At 42.8% G+C, this 21680-nt stretch overlaps 5 non-coding genes across 5 annotated transcripts; 4 read left to right on the top strand and 1 right to left on the bottom strand.

The window, feature by feature from the left end:
- Positions 1 to 2733: 2733 nt before the first annotated feature.
- On the bottom strand, positions 2734 to 2806 carry trnak-uuu (transfer RNA lysine (anticodon UUU)). Its single transcript has one exon. It is a non-coding gene; the product is annotated as a tRNA-Lys (tRNA).
- A 5101-nt stretch (positions 2807 to 7907) lies between these two features.
- trnat-agu (transfer RNA threonine (anticodon AGU)) lies at positions 7908 to 7981 on the top strand. The gene has a single exon. It is a non-coding gene; the product is annotated as a tRNA-Thr (tRNA).
- A 1593-nt stretch (positions 7982 to 9574) lies between these two features.
- On the top strand, positions 9575 to 9648 carry trnat-agu (transfer RNA threonine (anticodon AGU)). Its single transcript has one exon. It is a non-coding gene; the product is annotated as a tRNA-Thr (tRNA).
- Positions 9649 to 12902: 3254 nt separating this feature from the next.
- trnat-agu (transfer RNA threonine (anticodon AGU)) lies at positions 12903 to 12976 on the top strand. Its single transcript has one exon. It is a non-coding gene; the product is annotated as a tRNA-Thr (tRNA).
- Positions 12977 to 16226: 3250 nt separating this feature from the next.
- On the top strand, positions 16227 to 16300 carry trnat-agu (transfer RNA threonine (anticodon AGU)). The gene has a single exon. It is a non-coding gene; the product is annotated as a tRNA-Thr (tRNA).
- Positions 16301 to 21680: the final 5380 nt, after the last annotated feature.

The raw sequence follows: 21680 nt of genomic DNA, 5'->3' as shown, positions 1-21680 counted from the left end.
CAGATGTGAAATCTGAAAAAAAACAGGAAATGATGGAAATTCTCAGAGGGTCTGCAGCATCTGTGAAGAGAGAACCGAGCTAACGTTTCGAAGTTGGGTCACTCTTCATCGGAGTAAATCATTTAATCATTCAATCTTTGCTCACAGACATCGCTGACAAACATTCAAAATGTTCCTACTGGATTTCCTGAGGTCAATCCTGTCGTGCATTCAAAGGAAAATACTGCACATGTTGTGAATGTGCATGAGAAACTAAAAATGCTTGGATGAAAGCTCATAAAATTTGAGGATGTCTGTGGAGCCAGACACAATGTTAATGTTTCAAATCCGTGTGATCCTTATTCAGAGCTGAAGCATGGAGTACATGCAATGGAGTAGATGAGGAAAATGGAAGTTGCGTGAAAAATGGGAGATATGGAAGTTTGAATCAAGTTTGACATAAAACAAGCAAAAACAATCTTGAAGGTCAGAACAACAGAAATGTTGTCAACATTTTCTATGTTCACCATTAAATGAAGACCATTCTTCACAGGTTTCATACTTTGACCTGAATGCATAAAGGTACTGCTGAGTATTGAACTCAGGATCTCCTGTTTACAAGACAGGAGTTTGAACCATCTGAGCCACAGCACCAATCTGCAAGCCAGGTTTGCAAGTTTAGAACAGATTTCAATTGTTTTGATTAAACATCCGTCTTGTTGATTTCTCCTGCTGACTTTGAGAGTGCAAATTAAAATATTCATCATCACTGGGCTTTTGAAACTGTAAAGATTGCAGTTATTTCTCAAAGTTATTAATTTAAAAGCAGTTCTGCAGGAAAGAAGTATACAAACAGGAAATATTTTGCGAATTGGCAAGTTATTAAACATGGCCAGAAAACTATAGTGGTATAATGCTGGATAAGACCAGGAGAGAGTTTAAACATCAACTGAAAATCTAGCAAAAATTCTTGAAAATTCTGGACGGCTGTTGCAATTTGGAAAACACGATGTTGTCACGGTTCTTCCACTTTCCAAAAAGCATCCTGCATTCTTTATTTTTATTTCTTACCGTTCATTGGGTAGCAAACGCCTTGAGCCAAAATCAAACCCCTGATAGGGACTTGAATCCTGGACCCTCAGATTAAAAGCCTGATGCTCTACCGACTGAGCTACCAGGGCCCAACGTCAAAACGTTCTCATAGCTCACTTCAAAGTCTCATATTATATATTTTGAATTTCCTTCACTGGTCATTCAGCCTCTCCAGCTCATTTCCCTCGCAAGCAGACCGGCAGCCTCCCTTTGGATTCCTTTCTCAAATTCTTCACTTGGACTCGCATTTTACCAATGACTTGAGATGTGGCAACTGTTGTTGCCCACGGACATGCACTGGGACTTCAGGACATTGAAGATTACGGTTAGTTCGCTGAGATATGAGTGGGAAGCTACAGAGATACAGATTGTATTTTAAGAGAGGGAATAAAGGGTGTCATCTGGTGTTTGTTGTGGCAGAGAGTGAACGCAAGTAAACTCATATAGAAAACTAACAAATTATGCAAATTGCAAATTTCAGGGTGTAAATAGATCTGTCAACACCACATCTTCATGGAAAATGCCCAACAATTTATCCCGCCCAAATCGTTCTTGCGGACATGCAGCAACATATATCGTCCAATAAAAAAGCAAATTACTGCGGATGTGAAATCTGAATTAAAACAGGAAATGATGGAAAATCTCAGTGGGTCTGGCAGCATCTGTGAAGAGAGAACCGAGCTAACGTTTCGAAGTTGGGTCACTCTTCATCAGAGTAAATCATTTAATCATTCAATCTTTGCTCACAGACATCGCTGACAAACATTCAAAATGTTCCTACTGGATTTCCTGAGGTCAATCCTGTTGTGCATTCAAAGGAAAATACTGTACATATTGTGAATCTGCATGAGAAACTAAAAATGCTTGGATGAAAGCTCATAAAATTTGAGGATGTCTGTGGAGCCAAACACAAAGTTAATGTTTCAAATCCGTGTGATCCTTAGTCAGAGCTGAAGCGAGGTTACATGCAATGGAGTAGATGAGGATAATGGAAGTTGCGTGAAAAATGGGAGATATGGAAGTTTGACGTAAAACAGGGGAAAGCAATCTTGAAGGTCAGTACCACAGAAATGTAGTAACCATTAACTGAGAAACATTCATCTCAGGCTACATGCTTTGACCTGAATGTATAAAGGTACTGCTGAGATTTGAACTCAGGATCTCCTGTTTACAAGACAGAGCACTTTAACCATCGAAGCCACAGCACCAATGCGCAAGACAGTTTTGCAAGTGTAGAACAGATTTCAATTATTTTGATTAAACATCAGTATTGTTGATTTCTCCTGCTGACTTTGAGAGTGCAAATTAAAATATTCATCGTCACTGGCCTTTTGAAACTGTAAAGATTGCAGTTATTTCTGAAAGTTATTAATTTAAAAGCAGTTCTGCAGGAAAGAAGTATACAAACAGGAAATATTTTGCGAATTGGTAAGTGATTAAACATGGCCAGAAAACTATAGTGATATAATGCAGGACAAGACAAGGAGAGAGTTTAAACATCAACTGAAAATCGAGCAACAATTCTTGAAAATTCTGGACGGCTGTTGCAATTTGGCAAACACGACGTTGTCACGGTTCTTCCACTTTCCATAAAGCATCCTGCATTCTTTATTTTTATTTCCGGCCGTTAATTGGGAAGCAAACGCCTTGAGCCAAAATCAAAGCCCTGACAGGGACTTGAACCCTGGACCCTCAGATTAAAAGTCTGATGCTCTACCGACTGAGCTATCAGGGCCCATTTCAATAATCCTCTCATAGCTCCCGTCAAAGTCTCATATTGTATCTTTTGAATTTCCTTCACTGGTCATTCAGCCTCTCCAGCTCATTTCCCTCGCAAGCAGACCGGCAGCCTCTCACTAATACGTCCATTTGCTTCCAAATGGGAGTAGATCCTGTCTCGAAGAATTCTCTCCAGTAATTTCCCTACCACTGACGTAAGGCTCACCGGCCTGTAGTTCCCGGGATTATCCTTGCTACCCTTCTTAAACAGAGGAACAACATTGGCTATTCTCCAGTCCACCGGGACATCCCCTGAAGACAGTGAGGATCCAAAGATTTCTGTCAAGGCCTCAGCAATTTCCTCTCCAGCCTCCTTCAGTATTCTGGGGTAGATCCCATCAGGCCCTGGGGACTTATCTACCTTAATATTTTTTAAGACACCCAACACCTCGTCTTTTTGGATCACAATGTGACCCAGGCTATCTACACCCCCTTCTCCAGACTCAACATCTACCAATTCCTTCTCTTTGGTGAATACTGATGCAAAGTATTCATTTAGTACCCCACCCATTTCCTCTGGCTCCACACATAGATTCCCTTGCCTATCCTTCAGTGGGCCAACCCTTTCCCTGGCTACCCTCTTGCTTTTTATGTACGTGTAAAAAGCCTTGGGATTTTCCTTAACCCTATTTGCTAATGACTTTTCGTGACCCCTTCTAGCCCTCCTGACTCGTTGCTTAAGTTCCTTCCTACTTTCCTTATATGACACACAGGCTTCGTCTGTTCCCAGCCTTTTAGCCCTGACAAATGCCTCCTTTTTCTTTTTGACGAGGCCTACAATATCACTCGTCATCCAAGGTTCCCGAAAATTGCCGTATTTATCTTTCTTCCTCACAGGAACATGCCAGTCCTGTATTCCTTTCAACTGACACTTGAAAGCCTCCCACATGTCAGATGTTGATTTGCCCTCAAACATCCGCCCCCAATCTATGTTCTTCAGTTCCCGCCTAATATTGTTATAATTAGCCTTCCCCCAATTTAGCACATTCATCCTCGGACCACTCTTATCCTTGTCCACCAGTACTTTAAAACTTACTGAATTGTGGTCACTGTTACCGAAATGCTCCCCTACTGAAACATCTACCACCTGGCCGGGCTCATTCCCCAATACCAGGTCCAGTACCGCCCCTTCCCTAGTTGGACTGTTTACATATTAGAACATAGAACATAGAACATAGAACAATACAGCGCAGTACAGGCCCTTCGGCCCACGATGTTGCACCGAAACAAAAGCCATCTAACCTACACTATGCCATTATCATCCATATGTTTATCCAATAAACTTTTAAATGCCCTCAATGTTGGCGAGTTCACTACTGTAGCAGGTAGGGCATTCCACGGCCTCACTACTCTTTGCGTAAAGAACCTACCTCTGACCTCTGTCCTATATCTATTACCCCTCAGTTTAAAGTTATGTCCCCTCGTGCCAGCCATATCCATCCGCGGGAGAAGGCTCTCACTATCCACCCTATCCAACCCCCTGATCATTTTGTATGCCTCTATTAAGTCTCCTCTTAACCTTCTTCTCTCCAACGAAAACAACCTCAAGTCCGTCAGCCTTTCCGCATAAGATTTTCCCTCCATACCAGGCAACATCCTGGTAAATCTCCTCTGCACCCGCTCCAAAGCCTCCACGTCCTTCCTATAATGCGGTGACCAGAACTGTACGCAATACTCCAAATGCGGCCGCACCAGAGTTCTGTACAGCTGCAACATGACCTCCCGACTCCGGAACTCAATCCCTCTACCAATAAAGGCCAACACTCCATAGGCCTTCTTCACAACCCTATCAACCTGGGTGGCAATATTGTTTTAAGAAGCCCTCCTGGATGCTCCATACAAACTCCGCCCCATCTAAGCCCCTGGCACTAAGTGAGTCCCAGTCAATATTGGGGAAGTTGAAGTCTCCCATCACCACAACCCTGTTGTTTTTACTCTTTTCCAAAATCTGTCTACCTATCTGCTCCTCTATCTCCCGCTGGCTGTTGGGAGGCCTGTAGTATACCCCCAACATTGTGACTGCACCCTTCTTATTCCTGATCTCTACCCATATAGCCTCACTGCCCTCTGAGGTGTCCTCTCGCAGTATAGCTGTGATATTCTCCCGAACAAGTAGCGCAACTCCACCTCCCCTTTTACATCCCCCTCTATCCTTCCTCAAACATCTAAATCCTGGAACGTTTAGCTGCCAAGCCTGCCCTTCCCTCAACCAGGTCTCTGTAATGGCAACAACATCATAGTTCCAAGTAGTAATCCAAGCTCTAAGTTCATCTGCCTTACCCGTAATGCTCCTTGCATTAAAACATATGCACTTCAGGCCACCAGACCCGCTGTGTTCAGCAACTTCTCCCCGTCTGCTCTGCCTCAGAGCCACACTGTCCCTATTCCCTAGTTCTCCCTCAATGCTCTCACCTTCTGACCTATTGCTCCCGTGCCCACCCCCCTGCCATACTAGTTGAAACCCTCCCGTGTGACACTAGCAAACCTCGCGGCCAGGATATTTATGCCTCTCCGGTTTAGATGCAACCCGTCCTTCTTATACAGGTCACACCTGCCCCGGAAGAGCTCCCAGTGGTCCAGATAATGGAAACCCTCCCTCCTACACCAGCTGTTTAGCCACGTGTTTATCTGCTCTATCTTCCTATTTCTAGCCTCACTGGCACGTGGCACAGGGAGTATCCCGAGATTACAACCCTCGAGGTCCTGTCTTTTAACTTTCTGCCTAGCTCCCTGAACTCCTGCTGCAGGACCTCATGCCCCTTCCTGCCTATGTCGTTAGTACCAATATGTACAACGACCTCTGCCTGTTTGCCCTCCCCCTTGAGGATTCCCTCTACCCGTTCGGAGACATCCTGGACCCTGGCACCAGGGAGGCAACATACCATCCTGGAGTCTCTTTGACGTCCACAGAAGCACCTATCTGTGCCCCTGACTATAGAGTCCCCGATTACTATTACTCTTCTGCGCTTTGACCCTCCCTTCTGAACATCAGAGCCAGCCGTGGTGCCACTGCTCTGGCTGCTGCTGTTTTCCCCTGATAGGCTATCCCCCCCGACAGTATCCAAAGGGGTATATCTGTTCGAGAGGGGGACAATCACAGGGGAGAAAAATGGCCAGAAAACTATAGTGGTATAATGCTGGATAAGAACAGGAGAGAGTTTTTACGTTAACTGAAAATCTAGCAAAAATTCTTGAAAATTCTGGACAGCTGTTGCAATTTGGCAAACACAACGTTGTCACGGTTTTTCCACTTTCCATAAAGCATCCTGCATTCTTTATTTTTATTTCCGACCGTTCATTGGGAAGCAAACGCCTTGAGCCAAATTCATAGCCCTGACAGCAACTTGAACCCTGGACCCTCAGATTAAAAGCCTGATGCTCTACCTACTGAGCTACCAGGGCCCATTATAAAAATATGCTCATAGCTGACTTCAAAGTCTCATATTGTATCTTTTGAATTTCCTTCACTGGTCATTCAACCTCTCCAGCTCATTTCCCTCGCAAGTAGACTGGCAGCCTCCCTTCGGCCTTCTTTCTCAAATTCTTCAACTTGGACTCGCATTTTACCAATGACCTGTGATGTGACAACTGTTGTTACCCAGGGACATGCACTGGGACTTCACAACATTGAAGATTATGTTTAGTTCGCTGAGATGTGAGTGAGAAGCTGCAGAGATACAGGTTGTATTTTGAGAGAGGGAATAAAGCGTGTCATCTGTTGTTTGTTGTGGCAGAGTGTGAACGCAAGTAAGCTCATCTAGTAAAGTAGCAAATTCTGCAAATCGCAAATTTCAGGGTGTAAATAGATCTGTCAACACCACATCTTCATGGAAAATGCCCAACAATTTATCCCGCCCGAATCGTTCTTGCTAAAATGCAGCAACATATATCGTCCAATAAAAAAGCAAATTACTGCGGATGTGAAATCTGAATTAAAACAGGAAATGATGGAAAATCTCAGTGGGTCTGGCAGCATCTGTGAAGGGAGAACCGAGCTAACGTTTCGAAGTTGGGTCACTCTTCATCAGAGTAAATCATTTAATCATTCAATCTTTGCTCATAGACATCGCTGACAAACATTCAAAATATTCCTACTGGATTTCCTGAGGTCAATCCTGTCGTGCATTCAAAGGAAAATACTGCACATATTGTGAATCTGCATGAGAAACTAAAAATGCTTGGATTAAAGTTCATAAAATTTGAGGATGCCTGTGGAGCCAGACACAAAGTTAATGTTTCAAATCCGTGTGATCCTTATTCAGAGCTGATGCGAGGTTACATGCAATGGAGTAGATGAGGAAAATGGAAGTTGCGTGAAAAATGGGAGATATGGAAGTTTGAATCAAGTTTGACATAAAACAAGCGAAAACAATCTTGAAGGTCAGGACCTCAGAAATGTTGTCAACATTTAATATGTTCACCATTCTTCACAGGAAACATGCTTTGACCTGAATGTATAAAGGCACTATTGAGATTTGATCTCAGGATCTCCTGTTTACAAAACACGCGCTTTAACCAGCTAAGCCACAGCACCAAGCTGCAAGACATGCTTGCAAGTGTGGAACAGATTTCAATTGTTTTGATTAAACATCAGTATTGTTGATTTCTCCTGCTGATTTTAAGAGTGCAAATTAAAATATTCATCGGCACTGGGCTTTTGAAACTGAAAAATTGCAGTTATTTCTGAAAGTTATTAATTTAAAAGCAGTTCTGCAGGAAAGAAGTATACAAACAGGAAATATTTTGCGAATTGGGAAATTTTCAGATTTTCAGTTAATGTAAAAACCCTCTCCTGGTCTTGTCCTGCATTATACCACTGTAGTTTTGTGGTCATGTTTAATTACTTCCAATTCACAAAATATTTCCTGTTTGTTTACTTCTCCCTGCAGAATGCGATAATCTAATAACTTTCAGAAATAACTGCAATTTTTGCAGTTTCAAAAGTCCAGTGCCAATGAAATTTGCACTCTCAAAGTCAGCATGAGAAATCAACAATACTGAGCGGTAATCAAAATAATGGAAATCTGCTCCAAACTTGCCGAGCTGGTGTGCAAGTAGGCGCTGTGGCTTAGATGGTTAAAGTGCCTGTCTAGTAAACAGGAGATCCTGAGTTCAAATCTCAGCAGTGCCTTTATACCTTTACGTCAAAACAAGTCACCTGTTGTGAAAAGCTCCCAATTTAATGGTGAATGCAGAGATTATTTGCAACATCTCCATGGCACTACCCTTGAAGATGCTCTCCCTACTCTTATGTCGAACCTTTCATAGCTCCATTTTTCACGCAACTTCCATTTTCTCATCTTCTCCATCTCATCTACACCATTGCATTTACTCCTCACTTCAGCTCTGATTAAGGATCACACGGATTTGAAATGTTAACTCTGTGTCTGGCTCCACATATATCCTCTGAATTTTTGAGCTTCAATCCTATCATGTTTAGCTTCTCATGCAGATTTGCAACATCCGCAGCATTTTCTTTGAATGCATGACAGGATTTACCTCCGGTAATCCTGAAGGAACATTTTGAATGTTTTTTAGCGACATCTGTGAGCAACGATTGAATGATTAATTGATTTACTGTGACGAAGAGTGACCCGGACTCGAAATGTTAACTCGGTTCTCTCTTCACAGGTGGTGCCAGACCCGCTGAGATTTTCCATCATTTCCTGTTTTTCTTTCAGATTTTACATCCGCAGTAATTTGCTTTTATATTGAACGATTTATGTTGCTGCACGTTTGCAAGAACGACTCGGGCGGTATAAAGGATGGGGTTATTTTCCATGATAATGTGGTGCTGACAGATCTATTTATATCCTGAAACTTTGCGATTTGCATAATTCGCTAGTTTACTCGATGAATTTATTTACGTTCACACACTGCCACAACAAACACCAGATAATACCTTTCATTCCCTCTCTCAAAATACAATCTTTGTCTCTGTAGCTTCCCACTCAGATCTCACCGAACTAAACGTAATCTTCAAAGTCTTGAAGTCCCAGTGCAGGTCCCTGGGTAAACAGTTGTCACATCACAAGTCACTGGTCAAAAGCGAGTACAAGCTGAAGAATTTGAGAAAGGAAGCCAAAAGGAGGCTGCCGGTCTGCTTGCGAGGGAAATGTGCTGGTGAGGCTGAATTACCATTGAAGGAAATTCAAAATATACAATATGAGACATTGAAGTGAGCTATAAGACTGTGTTTGGAATGGGCCCTGGAAGCGCAGTCGGTAGGGCATCTGACTTTTAATCTGAAGGTCGATGGGTTTAAGTCCCTGCCTGGGCTTCAACTTTGTCTCAAGGCGTTTTTGTTCCCAATGAACAACAGGAAAAAAAAATAAAGAATGCAGGGTGATTTTGGGAAAGTGGATGAACCGTGACAACGTCGTGTTTGCCAAATTGCAATTGCCGTCGACAACTTTCAAGAATTTCTGCTAGATTTTCAGTTAATGTAAAAACTCTCTCCTGGTCTTGTCCTGCATTATACCCCTGTAGTTTTGTGGTCATGTTTAATTACTTCCAATTCACAAAATATTTCCTGTTTGTTTACTTCTCCCTGCAGAATGCTATAATCTAATAACTTTCAGAAATAACTGCAATTTTTGCAGTTTCAAAAGTCCAGTGCCAATGAAATTTGCACTCTCAAAGTCAGTATGAGAAATCAACAATACTGAGCGGTAATCAAAATAATGGAAATCTGCTCCAAACTTGCAGAGCTGGTGTGCCAGTAGGTGCTGTGGCTTAGATGGTTAAAGCGCCTGTTTAGTAAACAGGAGATCCTGAGTTCAAATCTCAGCAGCGCCTTTATACCTTTCTGTCAAAACAAGTAACCTGTTATGAAAAGCTCCCAATTTAATGGTGAATGCAGAGTTTATTGGCAACATCTCCATGGCACTAACCTTGAAGATGCTCTCCCTACTCTTATGTCAAACCTTTCATAGCTCCATTTTTCACGCTACTTCCATTTTCTCATCTACTCCATCTCATCTACTCCATTGCATTTACTCCTCACTTCAGCTCTGTTTAAGGATCACACGGATTTGAAATGTTAACTCTGTGTCTGGCTCCACATATATCCTCTGAATTTTTGAGCTTCAATCCTATCATGTTTAGCTTCTCATGCAGATTTGCAACATCCGCAGTATTTTCTTTGAATGCATGACAGGATTTACCTCCGGTAATCCTGAAGGAACATTTTGAATGTTTTTTAGCGACATCTGTGAGCAACGATTGAATGATTAATTGATTTACTGTGACGAAGAGTGACCCGGACTCGAAATGTTAACTCGGTTCTCTCTTCACAGGTGGTGCCAGACCCGCTGAGATTTTCCATCATTTCCTGTTTTTCTTTCAGATTTTACATCTGCAGTAATTTGCTTTTATATTGAACGATTTATGTTGCTGCACGTTTGCAAGAACGACTCGGGCGGGATAAAGGATGGGGTTATTTTCCATGATGATGTGGTGCTGACAGGTCTATTTATATCCTGAAACTTTGCGATTTGCATAATTTGCTAGTTTACTCGATGAATTTTGTTACGTTCACACACTGCCACAACAAACACCAGATGATACCTTTTATTCCCTCTCTCAAAATACAATCTTTGTCTCTGTAGCTTCCCACTCAGATCTCACCGAACTAAACGTAATCTTCAAAGTCTTGAAGTCCCAGTGCAGGTCCCTGGGTAAACAGTTGTCACATCACAAGTCACTGGTAAAAAGCGAGTACAAGCTGAAGAATTTGAGAAAGGAAGCCAAAGGGAGGCTGCCGGTCTGCTTGCGAGGGAAATGTGCTGGTGAGGCTGAATTACCATTGAAGGAAATTCAATATATACAATATGAGACATTGAAGTGAGCTATAAGACTGTGTTTGGAATGGGCCCTGGAAGCGCAGTCGGTAGAGCATCTGACTTTTAATCTGAAGGTCGATGGGTTTAAGTCCCTGCCTGGGCTTCAAGTTTGTCTCAAGGCGTTTTTGTTCGAAATGAACGACAGGAAAAAAAAATAAAGAATGCAGGGTGATTTTGGGAAAGTGGATGAACCGTGACAACGTCGTGTTTGCCGAATTGCAATTGCCGTCGACAACTTTCAAGAATTTCTGCTAGATTTTCAGTTAATGTAAAAACTCTCTCCTGGTCTTGTCCTGCATTATACCACTGTAGTTTTGTGGTCATGTTTAATTACTTCCAATTCACAAAATATTTCCTGTTTGTTTACTAGTCCCTGCTATAATCTAATAACTTTCAGAAATAACTGCAATTTTTGCAGTTTCAAAAGTCCAGTGCCAATGAAATTTGCACTCTCAAAGTCAGCATGAGAAATCAACAATACTGAGCGGTAATCAAAATAATGGAAATCTGCTCCAAACTTGCAGAGCTGGTGTGCAAGTAGGTGCTGTGGCTTAGATGGTAAAAGCGCCTGTCTAGTAAACAGGAGATGCTGACTTCAAATCTCAGCAGTGCATTTATTCCTTTACGTCAAAACAAGTAACCTGTTATGAAAAGCTCCCATTTAATGGTGAATGCAGAGTTTATTGGCAAAATCTCATAGGCACTAACTTTGAAGATGCCCTCCCTCCTCTTATGTCAAACCTTTCATAGCTCCATTTTTCACGCAACTTCCATTTTCTCATCTACTCCATCTCATCTACTCCATTGCATTTACTCCTCACTTCAGCTCTGATTAAGGATCACACGGATTTGAAATGTTAACTCTGTGTCTGGCTCCACATATATCCTCTGATTTTCTGAGCTTCAATCCTATCATGTTTAGCTTCTCATGCAGATTCGCAACATCCGCAGTATTTTCTTTGAATGTATGACAGGATTTACCTCCGGTAATCCTGAAGGAACATTTTGATTGTTTTTTAGCGACATCTGTGAGCAACGATTGAATGATTAATTGATTTACTGTGACGAAGAGTGACCCGGACTCGAAATGTTAACTCGGTTCTCTCTTCACAGGTGGTGCCAGACCCGCTGAGATTTTCCATCATTTCCTGTTTTTCTTTCAGATTTTACATCCGCAGTAATTTGCTTTTATATTGAACGATTTATGTTGCTGCACATTTGCAAGAACGACTCGGGCGGTATAAAGGATGGGGTTATTTTCCATGATAATGTGGTGCTGACAGATCTATTTATATCCTGAAACTTTGCGATTTGCATAATTTGCTAGTTTACTAGATGAATTTATTTACGTTCACACACTGCCACAACAAACACCAGATGATATCTTTTATTCCCTCTCTCAAAATACAATCTTTGTCTCTGGAGCTTCCCACTCAGATCTCACCGAACTAAACGTAATCTTCAAAGTCTTGAAGTCCCAGTGCAGGTCCCTGGGTAAACAGTTGTCACATCACAAGTCACTGGTAAAAAGCGAGTACAAGCTGAAGAATTTGAGAAAGGAAGCCAAAGGGAGGCTGCCGGTCTGCTTGCGAGGGAAATGTGCTGGTGAGGCTGAATTATCATTGAAGGAAATTCAAAATATACAATATGAGACTTTGAAGTGAGCTATAAGACTGCGTTTGGAATTGGCCCTGGAAGCGCAGTCGGGAGAGCATCTGACTTTTAATCTGAAGATCGATGGGTTTTTGAGTCCCTGCCTGGGCTTCAACTTTGTCTCAAGCCGTTTTTGTTCCCAATGAACGACAGGAAAAAAGAATAAAGAATGCAGGGTGATTTGGGGAAAGTGGATGAACTGTGACAACGTCGTGTTTGCCAAATTGCAATTGCCGTCGACAACTTTCAACAATTTCTGCTAGATTTTCAGTTAATGTAAAAACTCTCTCCTGGTCTTGTCCTGCATTATACCACTATAGTTTTGTGGTCATGTTTAATTACTTCCAATTCACAAAATATTTCCTGTTTGTTTACTAGTCCCTGCAGAATGCTATAATCTAATAACTTTCAGAATTAACTGCAATTTTTGCAGTTTCAAAAGTCCAGTGCCGATGAAATTTGCACTCTCAAAGTCAGCATGAGAAATCAACAATACTGAGCGGTAATCAAAATAATGGAAATCTGCTCCAAACTTGCAGAGCGAGTCTGCAAGTAGGTGCTGTGGCTTAAATGGTAAAAGCGCCTGTCTAGTAAACAGGAGATCCTGAGTTCAAATCTCAGCAGTGCCTTTATACCTTTACGTCTAAACAAGTAACCTGTTATGAAAAGCTCCCAATTTAATGGTGAATGCAGAGTTTATTGGCAAAATCTCCATGGCACTAACCTTGAAAATGCCCACCCTACTCTAATGTCAAACCTTTCACAGCTCCATTTTTCACGCAACTTCCATTTTCTCATCTACTCCATCTCATCTACTCCATTGCATTTACTCCTCACTTCAGCTCTGATTAAGGATCACACGGATTTGAAATGTTAACGCTGTGTCTGGCTCCACATATATCCTCTCAATTTTTGAGCTTCAATTCGATCATGTTTAGCTTCTCATGCAAATTCGCAACATCCGCAGTATTTTCTTTGAATGCATGACAGGATTTACCTCCGCTAATCCTGAAGGAACATTTTGAATGTTTTTTAGCGACATCTGTGAGCAACGATTGAATGATTAATTGATTTACTGTGACGAAGAGTGACCCGGACTCGAAATGTTAACTCGGTTCTCTCTTCACACATGGTGCCAGACCCGCTGAGATTTTCCATCATTTCCTGATTTTCTTTCAGATTTTACATCCGCAGTAATTTGCTTTTATATTGAACGATTTATGTTGCTGCACGTTTGCAAGAACGACTCGGGCGGTATAAAGGATGGGGTTATTTTCCATCATGATGTGGTGCTGACAGATCTATTTTTATCCTGAAACTTTGCGATTTGCATAATTTGCTAGTTTACTAGATGAATTTATTTACGTTCAGACTCTGCCATAACAAACACCAGATGATACCTTTTATTCCCTCTCTCAAAATACAATCTTTGTCTCTGTAGCCTCCCACTCAGATCTCACCGAACTAAACGTAATCTTCAAAGTCTTGAAGTCCCAGTGCAGGTCCCTGGGTAAACAGTTGTCACATCACAAGTCACTGGTAAAAAGCGAGTACAAGCTGAAGAATTTGAGAAAGGAAGCCAAAGGGAGGCTGCCGGTCTGCTTGCGAGGGAAATGTGCTGGTGAGGCTGAATTACCATTGAAGGAAATTCAATATATACAATATGAGACATTGAAGTGAGCTATAAGACTGTGTTTGGAATGGGCCCTGGAAGCGCAGTCGGTAGAGCATCTGACTTTTAATCTGAAGGTCGATGGGTTTAAGTCCCTGCCTGGGCTTCAAGTTTGTCTCAAGGCGTTTTTGTTCGAAATGAACGACAGGAAAAAAAAATAAAGAATGCAGGGTGATTTTGGGAAAGTGGATGAACCGTGACAACGTCGTGTTTGCCGAATTGCAATTGCCGTCGACAACTTTCAAGAATTTCTGCTAGATTTTCAGTTAATGTAAAAACTCTCTCCTGGTCTTGTCCTGCATTATACCACTGTAGTTTTGTGGTCATGTTTAATTACTTCCAATTCACAAAATATTTCCTGTTTGTTTACTAGTCCCTGCTATAATCTAATAACTTTCAGAAATAACTGCAATTTTTGCAGTTTCAAAAGTCCAGTGCCAATGAAATTTGCACTCTCAAAGTCAGCATGAGAAATCAACAATACTGAGCGGTAATCAAAATAATGGAAATCTGCTCCAAACTTGCAGAGCTGGTGTGCAAGTAGGCGCTGTGGCTTAGATGGTAAAAGCGCCTGTCTAGTAAACAGGAGATGCTGACTTCAAATCTCAGCAGTGCATTTATTCCTTTACGTCAAAACAAGTAACCTGTTATGAAAAGCTCCCATTTAATGGTGAATGCAGAGTTTATTGGCAAAATCTCATAGGCACTAACTTTGAAGATGCCCTCCCTACTCTTATGTCAAACCTTTCATAGCTCCATTTTTCACGCAACTTCCATTTTCTCATCTACTCCATCTCATCTACTCCATTGCATTTACTCCTCACTTCAGCTCTGATTAAGGATCACACGGATTTGAAATGTTAACTCTGTGTCTGGCTCCACATATATCCTCTGAATTTCTGAGCTTCAATCCTATCATGTTTAGCTTCTCATGCAGATTCGCAACATCCGCAGTATTTTCTTTGAATGTATGACAGGATTTAGCTCCGGTAATCCTGAAGGAACATTTTGATTGTTTTTTAGCGACATCTGTGAGCAACGATTGAATGATTAATTGATTTACTGTGACGAAGAGTGACCCGGACTCGAAATGTTAACTCGGTTCTCTCTTCACAGGTGGTGCCAGACCCGCTGAGATTTTCCATCATTTCCTGTTTTTCTTTCAGATTTTACATCCGCAGTAATTTGCTTTTATATTGAACGATTTATGTTGCTGCACGTTTGCAAGAACGACTCGGGCGGGATAAAGGATGGAGTTATTTTCCATGATGATGTGGTGCTGACAGATCTATTTTTATCCTGAAACTTTGCGATTTGCATAATTTGCTAGTTTACTAGATGAATTTATTTACGTTCAGACTCTGCCATAACAAACACCAGATGATACCTTTTATTCCCTCTCTCAAAATACAATCTTTGTCTCTGTAGCCTCCCACTCAGATCTCACCGAACTAAACGTAATCTTCAAAGTCTTGAAGTCCCAGTGCAGGTCCCTGGGTAAACATTGTCACATCACAAGTCACTGGTAAAAAGCGAGAACAAGCTGAAGAATTTGAGAAAGGAAGCCAAAGGGAGGCTGCCGGTCTGCTTGCGAGGGAAATGTGCTGGTGAGGCTGAATTACCATTGAAGGAAATTCAAAATATACAATATGAGACTTTGAAGTGAGCTATAAGACTGCGTTTGGAATGGGCCCTGGAAGCGCAGTCGGTAGAGCATCTGACTTTTAATCTGAAGATCGATGGGTTTCAGTCCCTGCCTGGGCTTCAACTTTGTCTCAAGGCGTCTTTGTTCCCAATGAATGACAGGAAAAAAGAATAAAGAATGCAGGGTGATTTTGGGAAAGTGGATGAACTGTGACAACGTCGTGTTTGCCAAATTGCAATTGGCGTCGACAACTTTCAAGAATTTCTGCTAGATTTTCAGTTAATGTATAAACTCTCTCCTGGTCTTGTCCTGCATTGTATCACAATAGTTTTGTGGTCATGTTTAATTACTTCCAATTCACAAAATATTTCCTGTTTGTTTACTTCTCCCTGCAGAATGCTATAATCTAATAACTTTCAGAAATAACTGCAATTTTTGCGGTTTCAAAAGTCCAGTGCCAATGAAATTTGCACTCTCAAAGTCAGTATGAGAAATCAACAATACTGAGCGTAATCAAAATAATGGAAATCTGCTCCAAACTTGCAGAGCTGGTGTGCAAGTAGGCGCTGTGGCTTAGATGGTTAAAGCGCCTGTCTAGTAAACAGGAGATCCTGAGTTCAAATCTCAGCAGTGCCTTTATACCTTTCTGTCAAAGCCAGGAATGCGTTATGAAAAGCTCCCAATTTAATGGTGAATGCAGAGTTTATTGACAAAATCTCCATGGCACTTACCTTGAAGATGCCCTCCCTCCTCGAATGTCAAACCTTTCATAGCTCCATTTTTCACGCAACTTCCATTTCCTCATCTACTCCATCTCATCTACTCCATTGCATTTACTCCTCACTTCAGCTCTGATGAAGGATCACACGGATTTGAAATGTTAACGCTGTGTCTGGCTCCACATATATCCTCTGAATTTTTGAGCTTCAATCCTATCATGTTTAGCTTCTCATGCAGATTCGCACCATCTGCAGTATTTTCTTTGAATGCATGACAGGATTTACCTCCGGTAATCCTGAAGGAACATTTTGAATGTTTTTTAGCGACATCTGTGAGCAACGATTGAATGATTAATTGATTTACTGTGACGAAGAGTGACCCGGACTCGAAATGTTAACTCGGTTCTCTCTTCACAGGTGGTGCCAGACCCGCTGAGATTTTCCATCATTTCCTGTTTTTCTTTCAGATTTTACATCCGCAGTAATTTGCTTTTATATTGAACGATTTATGTTGCTGCACGTTTGCAAGAACGACTCGGGCGGGATAAAGGATGGGGTTATTTTCCATGATGATGTGGTGCTGACAGATCTATATATATCCTGAAACTTTGCGATTTGCATAATTTGCTAGTTTACTAGATGAATTTATTTACGTTCACACACTGCGACAACAAACACCAGATGATACCTTTTATTCCCTCTCTCAAAATACAATCTTTGTCTCTGTAGCTTCCCACTCAGATCTCACCGAACTAAACGTAATCTTCAAAGTCTTGAAGTCCCAGTGCAAGTCTCTGGGTAAACAGTTGTCACATCACAAGTCACTTGTAAAAAGCGAGAACAAGCTGAAGAATTTGAGAAAGGAAGCCAAAGGGAGGCTGCCGGTCTGCTTGCGAGGGAAATGTGCTGGTGAGGCTGAATTACCATTGAAGGAAATTCAAAATATACAATATGAGACTTTGAAGTGAGCTATAAGACTGCGTTTGGAATGGGCCCTGGAAGCGCAGTCGGTAGAGCATCTGACTTTTAATCTGAAGATCGATGGGTTTAAGTCCCTGCCTGGGCTTCAACTTTGTCTCAAGCCGTTTTTGTTCCCAATGAACGACAGGAAAAAAGAATAAAGAATGCAGGGTGATTTTGGGAAAGTGGATGAACTGTGACAATGTCATGTTTGCCAAATTGCAATTGGCGTCGACAACTTTCAAGAATTTCTGCTAGATTTTCAGTTAATGTATAAACTCTCTCCTGGTCTTGTCCTGCATTGTATCACAATAGTTTTGTGGTCATGTTTAATTACTTCAAATTCACAACATATTTCCTGTTTGTTTACTTTTCCCTGCAGAATGCTATAATCTAATAACTTTCAGAAATAACTGCAATTTTTGCAGTTTCAAAAGTCCAGTGCCAATGAAATTAGCACTCTCAAAGTCAGCATGAGAAATCAACAATACTGAGCGGTAATCAAAATAATGGAAATCTGCTCCAAACTTGCAGAGCTGATGGGCAAGTAGGCGCTGTGGCTTAGATGGTTAAAGCGCCTGTCTAGTAAACAGGAGATCCTGAGTTCAAATCTCCGCCGTGCATTTATACCTTTACGTCAAAACAAGTGACCTGTTATGAAAAGCTCCCAATTTAATGTTGAATGCAGAGTCTATTGGCCAAATCTCCATGGCACTAACCTTGAAGATGCCCTCCCTACTCTTATGTCAAACCTTTCATAGCTCCATTTTTCACGCAACTTCCATTTTCTCATCTACTCCATCTCATCTACTCCATTGCATTTACTCCTCACTTCAGCTCTGATTAAGGATCACACGGATTTGAAATGTTAACTCTGTGTCTGGCTCCACATATATCCTCTGAATTTTTGAGCTTCAATCCTATCCTGTTTAGCTTCTCATGCAGATTCGCAACATCCGCAGTATTTTCTTTGAATGTATGACAGGATTTACCTCCGGTAATCCTGAAGGAACATTTTGATTGTTTTTTAGCGACATCTGTGAGCAACGATTGAATGATTAATTGATTTACTGTGACGAAGAGTGACACGGACTCGAAATGTTAACTCGGTTCTCTCTTCACAGGTGGTGCCAGACCCGCTGACATTTTCCATCATTTCCTGTTTTTCTTTCAGATTTTACATCCGCAGTAATTTGCTTTTAAATTGAACGATTTATGTTGCTGCACGTTTGCAAGAACGACTCGGGCGGGATAAAGGATGGGGTTATTTTCCATGATGATGTGGTGCTGACAGATCTATTTATATCCTGAAACTTTGCGATTTGCATAATTTGCTAGATTACTAGATGAATTTATTTACGTTCACACACTGCCACAACAAACACCAGATGATACCTTTTATTCCCTCTCTCAAAATACAATCTTTGTCTCTGTAGCTTCCCACTCAGATCTCACCGAACTAAACGTAATCTTCAAAGTCTTGAAGTCCCAGTGCAGGTCCCTGGGTAAACAGTTGTCACATCACAAGTCACTGGTAAAAAGCGAGTACAAGCTGAAGAATTTGAGACTGGAAGCCAAAGGGAGGCTGCCAGTCTGCTTGCGAGGGAAATGTGCTGGTGAGGCTGAATTACAATTGAAGGAAATTCAAATTATACAATATGAGACTTTGAAGTGAGCTATAAGACTGCGTTTGGAATGGGCCCTGGAAGAGCAGTCGGTAGAGCATCTGACTTTTAATCTGAAGATCGATGGGTTTAAGTCCCTGCCTGGGCTTCAACTTTGTCTCAAGGTGTTTTTGTTCCCAATGAACGACAGGAAAAAAAAGTAAAAAATGCAGGGTGATTTTGGGAAAGTGGATGAACCGTGACAACATCGTGTTTGCCAAATTGCAATTGCCGCCGACAACTTTCAAGAATTTTTGCTAGATTTTCAGTTAATGTCAAAACTCTCTCCTGGTCTTGTCCTGCATTATACCACTATAGTTTTGTGGTCATGTTTAATTACTTCCAATTCACAAAATATTTCCTGTTTGTTTACTAGTCCCTGCAGAATGCTATAATCTAATAACTTTCAGAAATAACAGCAATCTTTACAGTTTCAAAAGCCCAGTGACGATGAATATTTTAGTTTGCACTCTCAAAGTCAGCAGGAGAAATCAACAATACCGATGTTTAATCAAAACAATTGAAATCTGTTCTACACTTGCAAAGTTGTCTTGCAGATTGGTGCTGTGGCTTAGATGGTTAAAGCGCCTGTCTTGTAAACAGGAGATCCTGACTTCAAATTTAAGCAGTGCTTTCATGCCTTTAGGTCCAAGCAAGTAGCCTGTGAAGCAATGCTCCCAATTTAATGATGAATGCAGAAATTGTTGGCAAAATCTCTGTGGCACCGACCTTGAAGTTTGCTTTATGTCAAACTTTATTCAAACCTTCCTTAGCTCCCATTTTTCACGCAACTTACTTTGTCCTTGTGGTGAACGTATTGCTACTACAATTCACCACTGCATTGTATTGTATTATGTTGATGCCCTTGTGGGCTCCGCCCCCTCAGGGGTGGTATATAAATCTGCAGCTTGTAGGCGGCACTCAGTACAGAGCAGTCGCAGGCAGGCACTACTAATCGTCTCGTGTGAATTGATGATCGCATCAATTTAATAAGCTAAGATATCGCAATGGAAGCCACCCTCACACCTGATCGACTGGAACTCGACCCACAGGCAACTGAAGCCAAAGGAATCTTTTCACACTGTCTCCGCTGCTTTGAGGCCTACCTCGCCGCCTCCTCCTCGCCCGCCGTCACTGAGGCACATTAGCTGAGTCTCCTCCACGCCCGGGTGAGCCACAGAATCTCGGTACAAATCGAAGACGCGACCACATACGCAGACACGGTCGCGATCCTGAAAAGACATTACGTGAGGCCGGTGAATGAAGCGTTCGCGCGGCATCTCCTCACCGTACGTTGTCAACGCCCTGGGGAAACGCTGGAGGAATATCTACGCGACCTGAGGGTACTCACTCGAAATTTTAACTGCAAGGACGTCACGGCCTCGCAGCACATGGAACTCGCCATCCGGGACACCTATGTGGCTGGAGTCTGCTCCAACTATGTCAGACAGCGCCTGCTCGAAAAGGGCGCCCTCGGCCTAGACGAGACGGTAAAACTATCCACCTAATTAGAGGAAGCCTTCCATAGCCTAAATGCTTTCCCCTCCGACCACGCGATTTCCTCATGGGCAGCGGAGGCGTGACCATCACCCGGCCCGAGGGTGTCCCAGGTTCCTTGGTTGCGTCTTCGATTAGTCCCGAGGGTGGCCCAGGCCTGTGCCGCGCGGCTGCCCGCCCAACCTGGGGGGTGGCGCCTTCCTATTTCTGCGGCCAGAACCAGCATCCCAGGCAGCGTTGCCCAGCTCGGAACACGACCTGCAGCGACTGCGGCAAGAAAGGACATTTTGCCAAAGTCTGTTTGGCCCGACCCAAAGTTTCAAAATCGCAGGCCCGACTCACAGGTCCGCAGACCCCGCAGCGTGGCTGTGTTCCTGCCGGTACCGCCCCCTTCTGATGTGTCATCCGCCTCGTGCTATCCGTGGGGGCCGCCATTTTTAACACTACCCGACACGTGCGACTCATGGGGCCGCCATCTTGGCCGATATCTTCAACGCCACCCGACACGTACGACCGACGGGGGCCGCCATTTGACCGCCATCTTCAACGCCGCCCGACACGTGCGACCGACGGGGGCCGCCATTTTAGCTGCCATCTTGGGACCACCCCGCTACCACCGACCACGCCAGCTACCCGCAGCTTGGCGCTGTCACTCTCGACCAGTCACGGCCCAAGCACCTCAAGAACTCCATGATGACCGTTTGGGTCAATGGGCACGAAACGCCCTTTCTGTTTGACTCTGGGAGCATGGAGAGCTTTATCCATCCGGACACGGTAAGGCGCTGTTCCCTCCAGATTTCCCCCGCATCCCAAACAATCTCCCTTGCTTCCGGATCACATTCAGTGCAGATCCAGGGGTACTGTGTCACGAACCTCACGATACAGGGCGGCGAGTACGCTAATTTTAAACTATATGTCCTCCCCCATCTCTGCGCTCCTCTCCTGTTAGGACTGGATTTCCAGTGCTACCTCAGAAGCCTGACCCTGAAGTTTGGCGGACCCCTACCCCCTCCCACCGTATGTAGCCTCGCGACCCTTAAGCTCGCCCCTCCCTCGCTCTTTGCGACCCGACTGTAAACCCGTCGCCACCAGGACAGTGTACAGTGCCCAGGACAGGACTTTTATCAAGTCAGAGATCCAGCGGCTCTTGAGGGAGGATATCATCGAGGCCAGTTA

This window comes from Scyliorhinus torazame, chromosome 4 (assembly GCF_047496885.1).
Source record: "Scyliorhinus torazame isolate Kashiwa2021f chromosome 4, sScyTor2.1, whole genome shotgun sequence".
In the NCBI taxonomy this organism is placed as follows: domain Eukaryota; kingdom Metazoa; phylum Chordata; class Chondrichthyes; order Carcharhiniformes; family Scyliorhinidae; genus Scyliorhinus; species Scyliorhinus torazame.
The sequence above is the reverse complement of the archived record's forward strand: the minus strand, read 5'-3'. Positions and strand labels throughout refer to the sequence as shown.